We start from the raw sequence: 22,971 nt of genomic DNA, 5'->3' as shown, positions 1-22,971 counted from the left end.
TAAATATACAGTATTTATATGTTTACATTTTTGATGTTGCTTACTTGAAAACACACTTGAGTCCAATTCCAACTCAAAGTATCTGTAAAGTGGAGAGTCTGATGGGAATATCCTTGTATTTGTATTTTTTTTTACACGAAACGTCAAAAGTGAATGTCCTTGACCTCCGTGTCCATGTTTTTATTTCTGCAGACAGATGGTTAATGATGGCCTCTGTTTCTTCAGTCTTTTACTCCCCTTTGCTTTCTTGAACGTCTTCCAGATTCTCTTCTCCACGAATATCGTGACAGAATTATTGCAATTTATGACAATTCCTCCTGAGGGGGATATAGATGTTTGTACCAAACACTACATACAGCAGTTGTTGAAACGTCTTTCACAAAACTAGACAACATGATGTCGCACAAGGATCTCCAAAATCCATTGGCTGTATCCTCTGGGGACCATGAATATCTGCACGAAAGCAATAAAATCCGCCCAGACAGCTGTTTCGAAATAGAGGTCTGTCTCAAAATGTTGCACTGACCGACCAGTCGAGGGACAACACTATTCCCATCTGCATGACTGGAAAACAAAGTAAACAGCAGCTGCTTTCATGCCTCAGAGACCTGATTCATTCGCCCAGTAAAACCTCCTCTTAATGTGCCCTTCGTGTGTATCGAGTACACGAGAGCACAATAACATGGCTGGATAGAAGTTTCAGGAAAGGATTTATTCTACCAGATTAACTATTCAACTCAGGAGCTCGGCATCCAGATCACTGCGAATCCTGCCCATGTATAAAACATGCTTTTTAAATCTATATTTAGATGATGTCATGATGAAATATCCCCCCGGGAGCTGAGCTCTCGTTAGCAGCCGAACAATACGTTCAGAAACGAAAAAAAATTTTTACTCACTGTCTTTCCTTTTTCATATTTCCATATTTCTACACACACACTTTTCTTTGACCACCTCATTTGCATTTCAGTGGTCGTTTCCAGTGGAATCGCTAACAAGGAGCTGTTGAAGCCTTTCACCCGGGGGGGGCTTCTGCTCAGATGTGGTCCGAGCTTTGACGGATGAATCGCTGGTCAATCTGCAGTTCGTTTCTTTTTCTGTTGAAGGGAAGAAGTGTGAGTTCTGGACCTTGTTTAGCTGCTGCACAAGCTCCATGTTACCAGGACTGTGTTTTCACTGCTCATATTTATATCAGAAGAAATGAGGATTCATGCCTTTGATGCTGTGACGACAGGGTTTCATTCACAGAGCTTTTAATCTGCCAGTCATCAAGTTTAAAGAAAAATACAACAAGGTATCAACACAACTTCTTGATTTGCATATAAGCTTTATTTTTATCTGAAGCTGCATCAAACCAGCAGCGACAACAGGTGGAGCTATAAACAGGGATAAAGAGCTCCCCCAGTGGGGCTTATCACCATGTCTCCAGAGTGAATGAACGTCGCCTGTCCATTCTTTCACATCCTGTCCCTCTCACGCTCTGACATTTCAGACATGTCCCCCCCTTGCAGAATGTCAACCTGGATCCTCCATCCCGGGCCATTAATCTCCCTAATTGAATAAAGATGAAGAGAAACCACTGTGATGAGAAAGGGCAGAAGAGTGTCTGGGGTTTGATTTAATGACCCGAGTGATTTATGGCAGAGGATAACGCCCTGCTCAAGACTGTGTGGGTGGCATGTCAGAGGACAGCTCGCAAAAAATGCCCTTTCCACCGATCTGCCTTTAGTACCCGGGGCAAATACCCCTGCTGCCCCTCAGCATCGTAAATTTCAGACTGACACAGAAGCCAGGGCCGGAGAGAGAGAGAGAGAGAGAGAGAGAGAGAGAGAGAGAGAGAGAGAGAGAAGTTTGACTCGTTTGTGGAATACGTAAGTGGTCAAACCTGAGAGATGACAAGAGGATACAGAAGGGACAGGACAGGAAAAGGAAAGGACTACAGGATAGACAAGAATACAAAGAGAAGACTGTGTAGGAGAGGATAGGAGGAAAGAAGGGACTGGAAAAGAAAGGAAAGGAGAGGAGGACATAATGTGAAAGGAGAGAAAAGGAAGGAAAGCCAAGTGGTTGCCAGGTCAGGATTAGTGGGCCCCGTTCTGCTGAGGGCAGCGTTAACTTGACAAATTAAAGGCCCAGCTTGGTAGCATGTGGTCTCCTCCAAGTCTCATTAGTGCACAATCACAATTAGCTCCATACAGTGTAAAGTGTGCAGCTGCCCGAGTGGCTACTGTAAATATTCGGCACACACGTCAGCCTCCATGAATGTAGTGCTCCACCCCTGCACCCTGGCTTGTTGTTTGTATTAATGTCAGTTGGACTCAGTTGAGCTCTGACGTGCTGCAGGTTGGATGAGGACTTCTTTCAGGAGGAAGCAAACGGACACACACCTGTTTTTCAAACAGCCTCTTCCCTTCATATCCCCTTCCACATATCAAAGGGAGGCTGATGACATTCCCAGGCACAGTGTGATTACACGGCATGTTAACACTCCTGAAGACAAAGTCCCGTCTCAGGCCGAGGAGGGAAATCTGATTTACAGCAGGGGCAGCGCTGACGCAGATGTTAACAGAATCACGGCCCATCTGCTTGGAGGTGACCATGTCACATCAGCTGTCGGGTCGTGATGAAGCGGTGAGATCGGAACACGGACCCTCTCACTCGCAGGTGGACCGTTGAATCTATTTAAAGATGGATGATGCGTCTCGGCTTCCTCCTGTTGTTCAGAGAGGAAGCTGAACATCTTACTCCGATGACGTCATCTGGAGCCGGAGCCTGAGCAGCAGGGATCACAGTGTGGATCCTCAGCATCGAGGTCGTGCCACTACACATGCTCTACTAAATGTGAGTCTGTCTCAGCTGTCATGACGTTTCCACGTGTTTTTATAGGATCTAACTAGACTAGATTCAAGCTACACAACATTCTACACATCAGTTCCCTAATTGGGCTGGATTTTCTTTATCAAGACACAATTTAGTCCTTGGGTAAAATGGTAAAAATTATTTTATAAAATGCATCTTTCAATGGTAAAGTTTACAAGAAAAGAAAATCAAAGATCTGCTTCCTGATGTGGATCCACACCTAAATTTAGTCTCGTGGAGAATCTGTTCAGTTGTGTTTGTGTAATCTTGACAAAAACATGACAAAACCTATCTTCACAAAAAATCTACTTTTAGTTTGGTCCATGTCTCATCCTCTAACCCGGATTAGGTTTAGATCTATACTGCAGCCAGATGCCCTGGGGCGATCAGGATGAATTGGCTTCACTAGAGAGGAGCTGTCATATTATAACCCGTCTTTATGAGGTAGACTGACACAGAGACTGAGGCTCCTCTTTGTCATCCGTACACAGGCTCCACGTGGGAAATGCAATGACTGCAGCTCGGTGATTAATGAGCTTCTTAACATGTCTGAGCCTCCGAGTGCTTTCACAAAACGTTTCAGTGTAATATTAGATTTTCAACGCTGCTGTGTGTGTGTGTGTGTGCTGCTGGAGTATTTATACACCCGCCCCTGGCTGAGTGTGCAGGCTTGTTTCAATATCTGTGAATCTGCGAATTAATTAATTTATTGCTTCTGTTTTTCCAACCCCGAGACATCTGGGCTGAGCGAGGGAAGCTGAACACACAAGAATATGTCAAAGCGGATTTGTGTCCTTCATCCTTAACCTTCTCCAATGTGCACAAGATAATGTTTTTCAAAGTAAATCCAGGCAGCCTCCCCACAGTGACTCCATTCCCACAGAGGATCAGGCACGGAGCATGGGCAGTGTTCCTGGATGACTGGCACCATGGAGCAGAGTCAGCTCGGGATGAAAGTTGGACAGTCGGTAAGAGAACAAGATGGCTGGACGTCTCCCTCATTATGAGCCTCATCTGTTTCACGAGGAAAGAGGAGACGAGAGAAGAGACAGAGAAGCTTCACATTCGCAAAAAGTTTTTTGCTGGCACCGGTTTGATGTCTCATCGAGCGTCTCAAGGCCCGACTGAAGTCAAGGCTCCGAATCTTTCCAGCAGAGTAATTGCACCTCAGTTGTAGCTCGTCTCTGCAGCTGGAGGCTCCAGCTCAGCCAGTTCCCATGCCTTCGCTGCTCCGTGCACATTTACTTTAAATGAACAGACCCGTGGGCGAGAAGACGGGGGGGGGAGAGAGAGAGACAGGGACACCCACAGGGATTTATTGACTTTTATGAAGCGTATTATTGCAGATAGCACAAAAAGCTTGAATTATCTTTACATATAAAGTCTTAAAAGGTGATTCATGCCTCCACGTACTGCATAAATATAGAATTATACTCTCTCTGTGCATGCTAGTGACAGGACAAGGCTTTGTGCTCTATCACGTCTGTGAGTTTGTTATCTTATGTAAGGTTTGGATTTTAAATAAAGCAAAGTCAAAGTGCGTGTAGGCCATTAATTAACAAAATAGACTGAAACATCCTTATTCTCTTGATACGGATAAATAGCTTAAAAGAAAATATTAACTTGAATAAGCAGTTCTGAGCAATAGGGGCCTGCCTTCGTAATAAATGATTTAAAGCGACCATATCGAGTTAGAGAAGAAAGCGAATGGCCCACAGGAAGTGCTTTTTAACTTTTATTGCCCCTGGGAAACCCAACGCCACCGCCACCCCCACAACCTTCATCTCATCCGGTTGTCCCGATCATAAATTGTTCAAAGCTGAACCTTCCAGGCGCTTTTTTAAGTCGACCACATTTACGGCCGATGTTTCGCATGACAAGCAGAAACCAAACATAAAAAACTTTTACCCATATTACTCAGATTCTCCAATATGCCTCTTTTGCTTTAAGTTGTCGTTTTTTAAGTTAATAGGCAGAGTGCGTCCCCCTGCTGCAATAATGGAGAATTGCATCATTAATCCAGAGGGGAAATTGTAATTATGAGTGAGACAAATGAGAGATTCATCCGAGTTGTTCATACAGAATTAAATAGGACTGACTTAATAACATGCCCGTACGTTCCCTCAAACCAGAGGAGAACGGAAAAGCCACCGAGTCCATGAGGCATTAAATCAATTAAATACCTGTCGTCACCAGTAATGGTCTTACAGGAATATTGGATTTTTACATCTTTCATCAAATCCTAATTTTCTCTGGGCACTGCTCAATTTGACCAGATATGGAAAAGGGCCAAACTGCACTTTGGCAAACCTCTGGAAGGTTATAATCCATCCTATAGCTCAAGAGGAGTGAGGGACCAGCCGTTCATAACATGTTGTTTTGCCCCCTTTATTAGTATATAACTACAAATATCCTAACAACGGATGGATGAAAATATGAATCCACAAGTTGTAATTGGTGCTAAACCAACAACCGTATTCAGGTGATAATAAAAAAAAGACAAATGTCTGCATTTTAATAAAAACATATTACTGGAGAGAAATGTTTTAATGCATCACAGAGCCTCACATTAAACTTTTCTCACCCCACAACCCCTTATTATGAAAGTCATACTTTAATGCATGTACAAGTCAAATAAAAGCAAGAAGCTCTGTATTTCAACCTGAAGGTTCAGTGTGTGTGTGTGTGTGACGGGGGGGGGGGGGGGGGGGGTAGGGCCTCCCTCCCTGACAACAGCAGCACTCAAACATAACTTTATGGCTTCTTCCTCAAACCACGTCTCTTAGTGTGGAGCCCAGTCAGCGGATATTTACACACATGCAGGTTATGTGACTGTAAAGCCGGAGATTCAGAGCAAACAAACCATCTGTCAGGTCGCCAGGCTGAAGGACAGCGTTAATGTTCGAGGCAGTGACGTGCGTGCTGCTGCGCTTCCCAGACTCTCAGTGATTAAAAGTATTGGGCTAAAGTTTAAAGGATTTATAATCAAACTAATCGCTGACGCCGCAATCTGGGTTTTTGGTTTTTAGCTCCACCACAGATCAAGCAAAACCCCCCCGATGCTGGATGTTTTAATGTGGTGAGCTCGTCTGAAGTCTTCCCGATGCCCGAGCTTGTCCCTGGACGTCACGCTTGCTCAGTAATAGGCTTTGAAAATATTAAGAACAGGCAGATAGTCCCAAAGTCGCAGTAGCTGAAGGCTCCAGTGTGACAGGCTGCATCCAAAGACATAATCCTGCTCTCAGCTCGCAGAGATCCATCAATCTGTGCAAATCCGTAACGTTACAATCCGCTTTTCTTTGCATTTCCTCATTTCTCATGTAAAACAGTTGCCTACAAGTCTGTATAGTTCTCTTTTCCTGTCTGTTCTAAAAAATACACAAGTTTTTTACTGCTGAATTATCTATTATAGATTTGTTGTGTTGCTGCTGTCCCTGGCAGCCTGGTGCAGCACGCTCTAAATTATGGATCTAGTCATCCTCTCTTGAATTATGCCATTGATCTGTATGTAGAACTGCAGAAGTTTGAGCAAAGTTTACTTTGGTGTTGTTAATGAATTCCACAAAGGGAGAGGAATCCGCCTCGGTGTTAATTTCAGATGCAGTGCTGTTTTATTCCCGACTAATGGAGTTACTAGTTTATTTTCAAACTTTTAGACTCTATATAGGAGTAGAACACAAACCAAGGTCCAACAGTTCTACACGTCTGTGTGGCTGTTATCAAAGATCCAGAATCCAGGCTCTCAGTAGAGGGACGTCTCCACCAAGGCTGAACAATCCTTGTTATTATTTCTTTTCCAGTCTTAACAACCAGCTCAGCCATCAGGTGCAGTTTGGGGTTCAGTGTCTTGCTCAAGGACACTTTGATGACTGAGAATCAAACCATCAAACCCACCTGAGCCACAGTCATAAAGTAGAAATATTCAAGCAGGAGGATATGGGCTGATAAACTAAATGATTTGTTTTCATCAGTGATTGTTTGTTCATTAGCAGGATGATACTAATACTACAGAACAGTTTTACATGAGACTTGGTGGAAGGATGCAATATGGGTCAGGGAAGGAATTCTTTAACAATGTGATAAATTTCTTGATTTCTTAGAGAATAATTCATAGATCACGATGAAGACAATCAGGATGGTTAAGGGACCTAAACCATCCAGATCCAAATAAAAATCTGTATCTAGTGAATTTAAATGTGTTTCTCATGAGGGGAAAGTTGGGCCTTGGTGAAGGTCTTTGCTCTGTTGAGAACCAACAGAGTTGTTTAGTCAAATAAAAGTGATAACAAATCAATGCAGACAAACCAACAAACAGGAAAAACACAACTAGCACAGCTTATCTTGCTTGATCAATAAAATATATATAAGTACTGAGAAGGAAAAGTTTCAACTGTCTCCGTCAGCATATATGACATGACCCCCCCCCCCCCCCAATCCACTCTAGAAACTGTAATATTTCAAACAAATAACCAGATTTCCTCCTCTCAGCTTTATGAGTGTGCCAATGTGTGTCATCCTTCAATATCCTATAAGAGGAAGAGCACACAGGGGGGGGGGGGGGGGGGCAGCTCTTCTACGGGTGGATTACAGAGAAAGCTCCCCAAAGATAAAGATGAAGACAGATTCCTTTAATATCTTTGTCATAACACGACCAGGACAACTTGCCTGTGTGACACATGGATACGGCTCCAGTCCAAACTGATCACGGCTCCGTGGTTAAAGCTTCTGTGGGGACGAGGGAGCAGCCGTCAGGTTTTCAACGGGCAGTGGGAAAATCAATCATGTGTTGTGAGGAAGTGTCGAGCGGTTCCAGGAGCAGAATAAGGGCAATAAACACGCTTCCTGAACATTCACCCACAAACCCTTCAGTTCAGTCTGGTGACTGTGTGAAGGAGCATTGTTCAATAGAGGGTTTTTAAATCAGCTTTTCCAAAGATGCCAGAATGTCAGGCTGAATTTCAGGGAAGGAGAAATTATATGAAGCATATCTACGACTTCTATTTCAGGCAATGTCGGAATTGCATCAATAGGAGCAGAATAAAGTATTTGACTGAAAGCACAAGAGGAAGCTGAACATAAATGTGATATGTTATGGAGTTTCTGCATCTAATATTGCAGTAATTACCATTATTCATCCAAGTTTGACAAGTAAACATAAACAGATGTGTAATTTCCTGGCTAAAGGACCTTCCAGGCTAAAGATTCTGTGAGGCACCGTTTCAGGTGAATGTTAGCATGCTAATACTGACAGTGTTCACATAATAACAAGGTCGTTTCTCTCTCAATGAGTTAGCTTGTCGGTTGCTTGCTAAGTTGGTCAACTAGTTAGTAGGTTTATAGGTTGGTAGATTAGCTGATTGACGAGTTGGTTCATTGATTCGTTCAAGTGGTCCGATCTAGTTAAGGCCTATATTCTTTTCTTGTAAACTTTTTCTTTACAACTTTTTGTTCCCTTACAATGTCTTAAATAAGCATCTGATGGCTATTTGAAACCAACAGTCCCATGGAGCTTACACTGTCGGTTAAAACCTAAAACCAGAAGATGTTTTGTGGAAACCCATTAGACCAAAAACAACAAGCAGCTCTCCCAGAGCCTTTGAAAAGCCAATTTCTCAACATCTAACTAATGTTGGATAAATTCCACAATGATGCTGTGGTTAAAAATACCCTGGAGGAACTGTCAGGGTGAGAGGAGAGAGGAGGACGTTAGATCCGACTCCTCCACCATAATTCATGTGTATGACCCACATAAGACAAAAAGACAGAGGTTAAACCTCTGGAAAACGAGCCTCCCCTGAGCCACAAGAATGCAAATGAACGCTGTGTTTTCAATTACACGGAACCAGCTCCACCATAGGCTGCTTCAGTGAGCTGCCTCGGCGTCAACATAATGCTGCTTTCCAGTGACGTCCTGAAAATCAAACATGTCTTAGTTCGACCACTGCTAATCTCACTGTCAGAGAGACTTGTCACAAGTTTCTAATTTTCAGATCAAACTTGATGGATTGCAGGATATTCAAGCAAAATATAGGCTCCCGTCTTTTGGGCAAGATGTTCATTTTTGTGGGATTTGACAAAGGAAAATGCCACAGTAGCAATTATGATCTCTGCACTGCAGAATTATTGCATATGTGGCGGCAGAGCATGTGAATAATGACAGATTTTGCTGCGTAAAAGAAGGAGTTTCATGAAGCATTCATTTTACAACATCTTGTATGACACAAATTAAATCCAAAATCTTTCTGAACAACATATTTCATCATCGTCCATAAAACACACGCTGGAGGCAACATTAAATGATCACGTCCATCTGTCATCATGGGGAAGAAGCTTAGCGGGTTTATTCTTTAGTGACAAAACTTGGATTCTTAAAGTTCTCTGGATTGTGGTTCACCGAACCTCCCGAGAGACGCACAAGCCAACAAATCTTTCCCAGGCGCTGTGTGTGCCACATCGAGCTCTGCTTTGCTTAATTGTTTCCCGTGTGAAGGGACCAGTGAGCACAATGTGTGTTATTATGCTGGTCCGCCGGGTGCTGGTTTTCACGCTGCGCCCCGTGCACTCAGGTTTTTCATCCTCTGTGAGGTCCCCTCTGCGTCTCTCCAACATGGCTGTCAGTTTGACTCTGGCTCAGAGCAGAGGAAGGGACCACCTTCTCATAGGCCCACATTGTAGTGCCCGCTTGCCTCGGGCTTGAAGACAGTCCAGCTTCCCCGCTTGGTGTGGGGAACCTGGGAAAACAGAGGTTGTGGGGTTGGAGCGGGGACAGAGAGGAGGGAGCAGGGGAAGAAGAAGGGAGGGGGGGGGGGGCATTTGAAGTGATATCTCCTTTCATGGCTTCCGCTCTTCTCATTTTCTCCTCATTATCAGGATGTCTGGTGCCAGACCTTCAGCTTGTTCCAGCTGAGGTGAGAGATGAGATACAAAGTGCAGTTGGTCACACAGACGGGGGAAAATGCCAGCTCCTGTTCTGGGGTCTGCTTTTGATGAAGCGCTCTGTGGTTAAATAAATAACACATGTCCCCTTGGTCCAAAAATATGAATGAACAAATGAGTCATTTGTCAATTTTTTCTTAATCTCCCCCAGATTATTTCACATTTCTTTATCTTGCACCTCCTGGATTTCCACTGTTCACAGAGACCTGCAGCTCCCACAGCCTTGACGGGAGGTCGAGGTTTATCTGATGTTTAATTTACAGAGCACACTGTATATGTGCACTATGCATCCACCAGCAGGCTACTGGTCTCCTCCATCAGGCCGCAGCCTCTGCTGGTAGCCTGTGATGTGTTGTGCAGCCGCTGCCGCCTCTTTCATGCTCTGCCAGAGGAAAGGCAACGGGCAGAGAATAACATTGTGCTCCAGGCAGAGGATCTCTGCTGGACTGCAAAGACACTGAGTGGTTTCTCTGCCACAGGGATCCACAGCACAGTGGGACATAGAGAGAGTGACATGCACACACACACACACACACACACACACACACACACACACACACACACACATTCCAGACGCTCACGTGCATCGCTACGGAAACCGTCCATCTCTCGTCCCCCAGGTTTCGTCTTTCAGCTCAGACTCGACTTAAGACATTTGCTTTGTTACACTATTATATGTGAGATAAATTCCTCAAGATTCCATTTGTTTTTATAGTCGGGGAGGATCAGTCATCAAACACTTATTGAACCACGTCTTTTGAGCCCAACAAACTCAATGAAACACTAAAAACTGAACCATTGTCTAGAGAAAATGCAAAATAAATCACGTTCTGTTTAGTAAATATATGTTTGATGATATTCTCTTCACATTCTTCTCAAACGAAACAGCAGCAGGATCATCTGGTTGCATCAGCAGTAAGTGAATATAGCTCTGATGCATATATACTTTGCACTGTGTCCCTTGTACAGCAGATGATCACACTGATTTCCATGTATTTTCATTCATATCTCAATCTGTCTGTCTCTCTATCCATCCGGCCGTTAACAATGATGATGTAAATGTGATAAACCTGCGTATTGTCACATGCATGCATCATTCCCTGTGAATCCCCTGGTGCAGAGGACGTCTGAAAGCATCAGTCTGAAAACCAGTTGGTGAATTACTGGATGCAAATACACTGGATGACTGTTGCAGGGAAAAATGCCAAAGGTTCAATCAAACATGGGTTTGAATGGCTCCATGAATGATTCACGAGTGTTGTTTGGGTTTGGAAGGCGGAGGCGGCGACAGTAGCAGGTTGGTGTAAGTGCTGTCAGATCTGAGCTTCTAGCCACTGAGTGAGTGGACTGGCTTTTCTAAATGGAATCAATGGAAGCATTTTCCCTCTGCAAATGGTTTCCCCCGCTCTGTATTAAAATTGATTTCACATTAAATCAAAAGTGACTGAGGAAAGCAGCACAAAGAACCTGTTGACAGCGTGTGTGGAGATAAATAACAGCTTTATTGACCCGGGTCTCTTTTACAGTCCACTTTGATCCTTTAAAACAAAACTAAAAAGAAAAGAGAAGGCTTTTCTCTTCGGGGGCGACGTTAATGAGGTTCACCCGACTCCAAAGGTCCTGTGGTCTCAGCCGAGGAGCTCTGGAGAATATGCGATCATTTAAATCTTATGGGGAGAATAATGCATTAAGTGTCTGGTGGATGAGTTGGAATCAGCCACAGGACAACAAACATTTCTCTGATGCAGTGTCCCTGGGCCTGTTGGACACTGATGTATGAGCGTGGTACAGCTCCTGCTAAACGCTGAGGTGTGTGTCTGTGCTGATCATAATCAGTGATATTCCTGCAGCCGGTTCTGTTTCCCATTCTCCATAACTCACTGTCCCGTGCCGCCCATTCGTTCCCGAATATGCACGAGTGGGGGAAGAAAACTCCCATTCAGCCGGGTCGCAAGGGGAACCGCTTTGAGACGGGGATATTTTGCAAGAGGCTCAGTGACAGGACGCTGCAGAAGGGAGTGTGGGGGGGGGGGGGGGGAGGAGAGAGCGCTCATTATGCTGCCTTGACCTCCAGGGGTCAGGGACAGGAAGGAAGCCGGCGGACACGGCGCACAACTGGAGCAGAGCTGTTTTTTGTTTTTAAACCAGACGAATATAATGATTTATTGTTTTTTACAGGAATAAGGAGGATACAATTATCTCTGAACATCTCCTCATATTCTATTATTACAACTGGATGTTGTATTCAGGTTTTTTTCAACTGTTTTTCAACTGTTTTTAAGTTCAGCATGAATCTGAAGGACTGTAAGAATCCTGCGGGGGCACACAGTCAAACCTACTTCTCCACATTGACTCCCTGTGGGACATATGGCTGCAATAAGCTTCTTCCATACATCCCAGTCCTGGGCCACGGTTGATGCTTCGCCCCATGACAGACCCGTCTCCTCCTGCTCAGTCTTCACAGATCTCCGTCCTGTCATCGTCGGCCCGTCTCTCTTTCTCTTACCAGCTGGATTTAATCTCCGGGCAGCTTCAGGGATCCCAGACCTGATCCTTCTCCTCCTGATCTCCAGGGACGAGTCCTCACAGCCTGACTTCTTATGCAGATCATCACTGGGTGTTTGCCTTGACCTGTAGATGTTGCAGATCTTTCTTAGAACTTGAAGAGTATCTGAGATGTGTCAAATAAAGTATGAAAACATTCATGAAAACAGGTTTAAATCTGTGTTTTATTTATCTGCACTTTCTCGTTGTCCTCCCCTGCTTTAAGAACTTGGCGATGAGACCATAACAGACTGAAAAGCTGAGTTTCACCTTTTTTCACCTCTGACAGGTGGTGAGCATGACGCCTGAAATCCAATCCAAAAAGGGATGTCACAGGGTCCTGGAGTACAGACAGGAACAATATCACCTCTGCAAGGTGAGAAATGAAACCACGGGATGTCAAAGTTTTCAAAGTTTCTACATTTTTGCGGCTCCTGTTAGCAAATGGCGAAAATGACAGAGGAATTTAGTTTTTTAAATGACTTAAATAGGAATGAATAATGTCAATAGTTGCTTGAGACTTCAGTTCAATTCTTGGGCATGTATCAAATGTATTTTTAAGGTTGTTTGTCAGCAAAACCCACACAATTTTTTTTTACGGATATAGAAAGAACCCATTAAACTTTGGTCCGGTGGCAGATCCAGGAATTAGGAATTAACAGTTTCACACGTATCACAGGGAGGAATTCATGGATCTTGATGAGGACTGACATCTGTTCGGCGCAGACCCAAATCCAGATCTAGTGAATTTCAAAGTGGTTTCATTAGGAGGACTGTCAGACCCTGCTGAGTAGTTATTTCTCTCCTTAGAATCCAGTCAACATCTTGTGTACTGGGTAATACGGGAATTACTGTACAGTAAATTAATTGCAGTTATATTATGCATTATGCTGCTTGCATATACATCTCATGGAAGAGGGTTTAAACCAGTTAGAAGTCACATGTGTTAATGCAGAGCGCCCAGAGCATCACAGTGCGTTTGCTGTGCTCTGATGTGATTCTGTACAAAGAGCTCGCAGATCAACACCAGACGTTACACACACACTGTTTGACACAACAGAGAGAAAATGTAAATGCCCTGGAAACATTCCCTTAGTTTGTGAACTAAAATGTTAGTTCTTTTTCTTTACTGCCTACGGTTGTGAATAAATGAATATAAACTGGTTGCAGCTCCCTCGAGACCGCGTCATATAAGTGTGAGGGGGGGGTTGGAACCAGAGGAAGGGACAGAAAAGGGAGGATGCAGGTCTGTGGAGAGAAAACACTTTGGTTTAATTAAGACTAATGTGCGCTGGGTAAGAGCGATCATGTTTGGGGAGGACTGGTGTGGACAGTTCGGCACGGCGGGAGAGCGTCACAGCACGAGAGCGGCACAGCAGCTGAGCCACGGCCTGGTGTGAAGAAGGGTTCGATACCTGCAGCGTTTTGTCACGTTACGCAGGAAGCGATCGCTCCACAGCTGCACTGGACGACAATTAGGAATGTAGCCATGTGCTTCAGTAAATGTACTTTAAAAAAAAAGAAATAAAACCTGAGAACTTTTCTAAAAGAAGCCGAAGCCAGAGTCAGCAGCTGTTGCACTGATCCGACCTAAGATAGGGGTGAAAGGGTGAGAGTGCATTATTATTATACAACATGGAAATTGATTTAATGACTTTGAATGCATGCACATAACATCTCACGATCAACATTTGGCTCCGAGTGAAGCCAACGAAAACCAAAGTTAGAATCTCAAAGAAAAATCATAAATCAAGAGACTATCCATCAGGGAAATCCTCATGTGCAGCAGCTGCTGGGGAATCAGACCTGGAATGTTTCTTATCGTGTTCATCGGTTTTTCATTTATTTCGACCTGAAGCTTTGACAATCATCTCATTCGCAGGTTTGCAGGAGGATATTTGATTAAGGTAAAGATTTAAACATCATCCATCAAACATTCATCCTCACGACCCTGAAATCAACAACACATTTACTTTCACTTCTTTGCTGGAGACTTTTAAATTCATTTATAAATCAATGCAAATGTTTAGGTGGATAACGTAGAAATAGTTGGGTCATAAATTAAATCAAGAGTGCAGCAGGCTAAATAATGCCTCAGCTGTTCACTGTGTTCTGTGATAGGTTCTAATTGTGCAAATGTCTGAACTCGATCGACTCAGGTGTTGAACATCCTGACATTTCCCTGCTAAATGTCAGCATGTTAGCGTTATCAATGTGAACGTGTTAGCATGCAGACGATCGAGTTTGGCTCAAAGGGCAGCGGCACTGAGACACTGGGACATCGAATGGAGACATTTTCATCATGCGTCAAATGAATAAATGATACAAACCTGCAGCTTTGAGCCCCAACACTACAAACTAAATTCTGAGTTATCATTATAACTTTATTTGATCAACTTCCACATGAATAGAAGTCAATAAAATGTATTTAAATGATGAAATAAGCCTATTATCATATGTGCTATTGTTTTATTGGTACGAGCAAAACAGCCACATTAACTAAATGAATATAGTTGATTTGTTTCTGTCTCTATAATATTGGTTTGATGGTCAGTAACACACACACACACACACAGGTTTTCGGTGATTTGTTTCCTTGTAATTTGCCCTTGTCAAGTCCTATCTCATGTGTGTTGAGGTTTTTTACCAAACAGAGAAAAAGACAAACCAATGTTGTTTTTTCCAAATGTGGCAAAAAACTCCCGTTTCTTTCAACGCGTCATTGTCTTTATTCCATTTCACGGTCACAGGGCGGCTCTGTCCCAGTTTGCACCCAGTGGGACGTCAGGGTTGTGGCAGGATTTGATTTATGCGGTGAGAGGTCTGGATTTTATTGCCGTGTCTGTCTAAACAAACAGTGAATCTCTGCAGCTCCTTTCCTGCAGACTTCTCAGACACAATGTTTTTACAGTAACTTAGTAAAGATATACAGCACTGCAACAATATCTGTTTATCAAGATGGACGACGTGACAGCTTCACCTCTGTCAGAGAAACTTTACCTCATTATTTTGTACAATAGGAGGACCAGAGTTGCTCATCCATCTTTATATTCAGTCTATAGGGTTCAAACTGGGAAAGGGCTCTGACGTTGTCTTCATGGTTCATAAATCTACAGATTCACTGGACACAGATCGGCGGATGTTTGTGTTTTCTTATCGTCTCACCTCCTAAGAAATTCTCTCTTTAATAAAACAGGAGCAGCATCGGATGGGACAGTGTAAAGTAATAAACAGTATGGCAGCAGAGAGGCTGATTCATTCTACAACAAACATCTACATGTCTACACACACCCACAGACACACACACACACACGTGCAACACACACTCTAATCAGCTGCCGGGAGACGATCCAAAAAGGGCCGTGGAGCCCGAACAGCTGCTCTCTCATATCACCTTTCACCACCACAGCCGAGGCCCCCAGCTCATGTCCGTGCAGATACAATCAGAGAGGAAATGTCACGCTCCATGTTAATTGAGCTCACCGAAACAAATACCATTAGAGCCAGAACAACACGCAGGAATCCTTTAATGACACCGCACAGCGCCGGCACACACCCGTCTGCCGAGAGGGAAATAAACCGATAAAGAGGACATTGCATGTAGTCATTAATTATCCATTTTGTGCTGGAACAGAAAGACATGATTGGCTTCATCATACATATTCTAATTGTACATAATCTTCATAATTACGTGAACCCTAGACTATCTGGCCTTCGTTTCGCAATGCATTATATTTGGAATCATTATCCCCAAAAATATTGCATCCAATTTAAATTCCTCTGCTTTGCGAGGGCTCTCTGAGGAAACTGATTAATGAGGCACCGAGACAAAGAAATTACTGCTTTTTGTTTTATTTTCTTTAGCAGAAATACACTTTATGTATATTTTAAGGTGGGGGGGAGCTCAGATTGAGTATGCTGCCTCTTCACTGTTAACTAACACATTCTCATATAAGGAGGTTATGTGATATAAGTGGAAGGATGTGGTATCGGTCAAGGAAGAACCCACGAAGGATTCAGGAATGAATCAGTCGATCCAGGAATTTTGTTTTTTTGTTTCGTTTAGTTTTTGCATTTTCCTTGATTTCTCACAGAAGTCAAGCATGTTAAGGGAACTGATATTTATACGTGTGTGTAATTTGTTGAATTTAAATGTGGTTCAATTATATTTCATTGTAAATAATTGCTCTCATTTACAGCAGAAGAATCTTGCAACCTGTTCACACACCTCCAGAAAATGAATGAATGGACGTTCATCTAGCGTGAGAACGGCAATTTCTCCTAATTTCAACCCAATTTGATGCCTCATGAATATATTTATATCGTCTCCTAGTTTGATTAATTGCCGTGGAAGTCTTCTCCCCTGTTCCAGTATTGATCTGTTGCTACAGCAGCTCTCCCGTGCAGCAGCGGTGATGTAACCAGGGGTCAGATTTCCTGTTTTTACGATCAGCGTATTGCTCACATCCCTGTTTCTCCAGCAGACAAACCATTAGTCACATTGTTGACCATTTGGCTTTGTCCCCGCTGGTGGACTCATTGTCCACAGTGTCCATCTGTTACTGCTTATAAACCTGTCTTCATCACGCTCTGTGCGTGCATCTACTGTAACGTGGATGAGAATAGCTGCATAACAAAAATAAGTGAAAGTGAGGAGTCACTGTGCAGCTCCCGGAGGCAATGAAATTTATAGGATTACTCAACACGCTCGTTTTCATCAAGTAGACTAAAGAACCTGATACCTGGTTACAACCCGAACCAATAAACCCCCCCTTTGAGTGCGTGACACACTTCGTGGTCGGACCACAGACAGAGTGAGCCACCCAGCCGACGCACCCGCAGACAGGAAAGTTGTTTGGGTCGAAGCTTTGTTGCATGTGATGGGAGAATTATACCCGAGACTCAACAAACCTGATTCCAGCAAAACAAGGCTTCCCGTCAGGAGAGCGGTGGAGTCATCAAACACGGGAGTTTTTTATTGTTAGTCATAGAAAAGTTTCAGGTCTGATTGTTTTATACAAAATGTACAAAGAACAAATTCAGATAAAGTAAAGTGCGCACCGCTGCCACCATGATACATTCAAATTCAATATGGCATCAATACTTCCATTATGCCATCATTTCTGTATTTATGTAAACTGTTATAATTATATAAAGATGTGCTTTGTTTATTCACTTAGATTATCCTTTCTAAGTCTTTTCCATTTCTCCTCTTGAAATGGAGCATACTTTCTTTGTAGACACATTTAATCCTATTTTAATCTTGTAAATAAAACATATTTACACAATTTTATTCTATATATAACTATATTACATGCATAGCGCTGTTGATATATATTATTTTACATTATTTAATGAACAATGTATTTGTGCATCCCTTTGTCGATGTATGAGCTCAGTGCTGTTCTATATAAGGTACTTTGTGTTTGAAAACACACTTGAAAGAGCTAAATAAATAAAACGTCCCACTTATATAATATAACACAGATACCTTGACATCTAAGAATTTGTTCGCACATAAATTACAAATACTCTCCATTTTCAGCCATAAAAAATGTCTATATCAGCTTCTTCTCAGTGTGATTACTTCAATTTAACTATTGTACAATACAGGCAGTAAAATTAATTCAGAATATGAATCATTAAACTGATACTACTCCAACTGTGTCCTCCAGTGCTGTCCAACCACCAGCCCACACACAGGGATGTGAAACACTGCAGCGCTCTCATCACTCTTGCTGCGTTAGAGTCGGACTCCTGCGTTTAGCACTGCCCGGCTCTATGACTTCATTACAGATGCTTGATTCAATAAAGAACAACTCAGAAGACTTCAGGTCATTTACTCAGTGACAGCACCGCAGGCGACTTCATCAATCACCTGCTACTGACCCGTATCTCATCCTCCCACGTACAAGCCGCAGCTCGACCTGTTCACTGTGAAGACACTCGAGTCCCGGCTCATGAGTCATAACAGTCAAGAAGTCAAGTGCACAGCTATTTTCTAAATCCGCAGACTTGAAACCATTCTGTGTTGAGTCTCTGTGTACAGAACCTGTGTGTGTGCATCAAACAGTGTGCGACCGAGTTGACATCTCACATCTCAGTGAGTGGCGGAGAGAGAGAAAGCCATCAGGGCGATAAGAATCAGGCTTCTCTTTCAAAAGCTCAAGGTCGGAACCTGTTCAGGCACAGAGAGAGTTCACAGCACTGGTGGCTCCTGGAGTCTGTGCTCGAGCTAAACACTGATGTCAACATGCTCACGCTCACGATGATAAAGTGAACATGCTCCTGATGAGCAGATACAAAGTTCTAACATGTGCTAATTAAGACTAAACACAAAGAGGGAATATATGATTAATTCTGCTGGAATCTTTTTGACCCTAAAACAATCAGTAGAGGATCGTCAAAGTGTCTTTAAGGGAAATCCTCTGAAGATCATTACAATCCATCCTCCAGTTGTTGAGATAACTCACCTATAGCCCGACATTGTCACGTGACTATAGCACGGCTGAAAAGACTGAATAAACAGTAAATGAGAAAGAACCGAGGAACTCAGGTGGATGAGAGGGAGAGAAGATGTTGTGAAACAGACAACAACAGCTGAAGGGGCCTAATATAATCTCCATTAGCCTGTGAAGGAGCTCAAATTAAAAGCCAATTGCCTTAATTGTAATGTCAATGAAATCTGGGTCTATTAGGGTATCGACTCCAAAGCCTCATGAAGGTGGCATCGTCAGCCCCATGCAGCTTGGAGAGAATATGTGGAAACATGTATCGGGAACGTGTTCAGAAGGAAAGTGTTGAAAACTTAGTTAACCTCTTTGTCTTTGTAATAATTTGCAATACTTTAATTTTGTAATCATTAAAAAGAATGATTAAAAGGAGGATTTAAAATGTCTTTCCAGATTAGCGACACCAAACTAAAGCTCAAATATCCCCTGTCTTTATAGAATCATAAAACTAATTTCAGCCAGATTTAGCAGACAAATTAGCACTACCTGAAATAACAGACACTACAAATGATTTCACATGCACATCGCCTTCTTAGTTTGGTCCTAGAGCTTCAGACTGAGCCTCACGGTCACCTGCTCTGATCACTGAGACGTTACCACAGCTTAACGAGGATAAAGAATCTGAACCAAACTTTGTTTAAAAGAGATGGAAGAGAGGAACCATGTTAAACTGATGTATTATTTTTTCCTCTATACATTTTCCCTCTGATCTTTCAGGAAGAAGACCGCCTGTAGATGGTCCATTTCAAGGTGAAGGTGGATTAGAGGAAGCAGCAGCAGCACAGAGAGCTGCAGAGGGAACGTGGAGGAGGAGGAAGAGGAGGAAGAGGAGGAGGAGGGTTCTGTGAGGAAAGCAACAGAAAGACCTTGGATTTAACATAAGTGACTACGGTGGATTTGGACGAGGATTTGCAGACACAGAGTATAGCTTTTCTAATAAACGTGCACATACACACCCACACAAACGCAAACAAAGAAGTGGGAGAAGTGAGTGATGAGGGGCGCGATGGAGGCCATGCCACTGCAGACGGCTCATCTGTCGTCCTCAGAGATAAGCGGTGGATTCAGGCAGGAAGGGCCCAGAATGTGAGGCCGTCTGTGTCTCTGTCTGCAGGCGCAGCGCTCCAGATTGAAATCTCTGAATAACCAGGCTGAGGGAAACTAAAAAGCAATAACTCAAAACTGTATAATGAAGGATTTGCCTTTTCTTGTTCTGTGTAAACTCTGGGAAGCTTAAGAGCGACAATAATATATGAGGAACTTGTGCAGTGTGTGTACGTTTTCAGAATACAGAAAAAATCTAATTCAAATGGCTTAGGGATATTTTTATTTATATTTATATTATTATTTGCATGCATTGAAATGTGAAAACTAAGACTAAAAGTTGTTTTGTTTTTATCCTTAAATTAATTTTAAATTAAAGCAACACTTTCACAGCTTTTACTGAGCAACAGCGCCCTCTGCAGCCACACATGATAACTTCTAAATCTGTGTCTGAGCGATGACGTGGTTTGAATGTAGAGAATAAACAAAGTCTATCGATGTCTGAAACACAACCAAACGCTGGATTATTACCCATGATCCCCGGCTTCCTGAACCTGTAACAAATCCACCAAACTCATTTCAGAATTCTTAATATTTAAAGGATTTCCTGGCTGAATATAAACGTTTTTTAATGACTTCTTAGTCTTTTCAACTGATCCACAGTTCAGCTTTACTCTTCAATTCGCTGGACCCGATTCTGACAATTGAATCTGTGGCTATGCTTCAGTTACATAGAGCAAGAGGGTTCAAGGTGAAGAGTGGGAATAAAACAGGAAACATTTTTCAAGACATTAAACCATCAAAATTATTTAGAAGCTGCTATTTAAAAAAAAATCTGCATAGTGTTGCTTTAACTTACTTAAAATAACAACCTTCATGGTGGAAATTGGGGTTTTAGATTAAACCCAGGTGCAGAAAAAATACAGCTAAAGTAATAGAATAAAATTTGAACAAAATGGGAACAAAAGAACAATATCAAAGAAAATGACAGCAGTGCACAAAAGTTGAAATTGTCCACTGCACTTGTGAGACATTGCTTGATAATCATCAGAACAGTTGCAGTGAATCAGATATGTTTGTGTAGAGTAGAGTGATAAGTTGAGATATAACATCCTCCAGTAAGCAGTGCAGTGTAAATATATAATGAACATACTAATTATGAGCGCAGCACAGAACACTCCTACTCCAATTAATAATTTATGCCATAATGAATGTGAAATTCAAATTAATTCTTTTGAACCGGACCTTAACTGAAAGTTTTAGCCCTGAATGTCCATAGAACTCAAAAGAGGAAAACAATTTGTATATTTAACACCAGATTCTCACCATCTGCATTTTATTACCACACAATGAAAAGTATAAACTATTTTCTTTCCCCTTCTTGCTCACGCAGCCTTTGTGTCTCAGGAGAGAGAGAGAGAGAATTTACCACCGTGGCACTCGTGTACATTCTCATCAGTCTGAGACAACACAGTCGCTGTCTTCAGCTCTTGATAGAGCTGGATCCTCGTTGCAACTTAAACCCAACATGCATAAACACGGGTCATTTGTCAAAAGTGCTGTAATTGTGTTCGGTCCAGAATCCAAAGTTCTGTTCTGTTCCCACACTCCTATTTTAGGTTGTGATTTGGATGCAGTCTGTCCCAGAAAGTCACGTTCTGTCTGTAGTCGGCAGGGATTTTCAAACTTCCCCACTAAACTAATTATGGTCATGCCAGTGCTCTTGTGCTCTTGTGTTCTTCTGCTCTTGTGTTCTTCTGCTCTTGTGCTCTTGTGCTCTTGTGCTCTTCTGCTCTTATGTTCTTCTGCTCTTGTGCTCTTGTGCTCTTCTGCTCTTCTGCTCTTGTGCTCTTGTGCTCTTGTGCTCTTATGTTCTTCTGCTCTTCTGCTCTTCTGCTCTTCTGCTCTTCTGCTCTTTGTCTATGAAGAACAGATGGACAACAGGCTTGACATGACTCTGCAGTGTGTTACAGAGAATCCGTGTCCCAGAAGTCAGAAATGTTAAGTTAGTATCCCTTCAGAATGGAGAGGGTGGCTCAAACAGATCATCACGCGGGTTTGGCCCGAAGACAGCAGCGTACAGTTCGACAGCTCAGTGACGACAGATGGTCGGGGAGCATGCTGGGATGTCGGCAGCTCCACCAGGCTGTGAAGTGGCAACTCCCCAGTTTCTGGCTTCTAGAGCAGAGAAAATGCTGACGTCTTGAAAAATGAAATTCATACAAGATTGTGTTTGTTTAGGACGAGATTCAAAAGTCCCAGCTTTCCTGAATTAGGAGGAACTTTACCATCGTGTAGGCATTTTATCTACATCAGATCTGAAATCAGATAGAGATAAAATGTTTATTATATTCACGTTACATACACAGTTCCTGATGTTATCATATTATCGATAATTAAGTATTAAAACCCAACTGAACATTTTGGCAGAGGCTGCTCACAGTGAATGGAAAGTAATGCGGATAAATGCTACCATCTAGTGGATAAACGTAGCTATTACAAATATTATTACAGATTTAAGGATCTGTAAGTAAATTGTAATGGTATAGTATTTTATTATTTGTTCCCTTGCATGGCCATGATCCTACATTTCCAATAAAGCAACTGGATAACCTACTAAAAACAGAAGGAAATCCTTTTGTTATTATGTATTGAGTAGTAGGAGCAATGGTATAGAAAGATAATATGGTTTATTTGATTCAATATGGGATTTTACATTTTTTTATTTAATGCTCAGTTGTAAACGATGATCATAAGTTTGTGGGAGCAATATGCACAATAGAATATTTCAATCTATGATGAAATAGAGCCATCATAGAAAGAGACATAAAGTGAAAATGTACAGATTAAATGAGATATAGACTGCTCTGGTATGTTTTAGCATATTATGGTGATGTTCCACAGCTGTTGTCCTACAAACAAATATTCATTTTCTCTGCAAATAACAGTAAATTCAGAATTTAGAAACTTAAATCGTCAAAATGTTGGTTCATTATTGAAAAAAATGTATTTTACTGATGTTATTACTTTTCTCAAAATGCCGTCTTTAAGAAGCCACATGTAATGACACTGTCAG

This window comes from Pleuronectes platessa, chromosome 7, assembly GCF_947347685.1.
Source record: "Pleuronectes platessa chromosome 7, fPlePla1.1, whole genome shotgun sequence".
NCBI lineage: Eukaryota > Metazoa > Chordata > Actinopteri > Pleuronectiformes > Pleuronectidae > Pleuronectes > Pleuronectes platessa.
Note: the sequence above shows the minus strand (reverse complement) of the source record.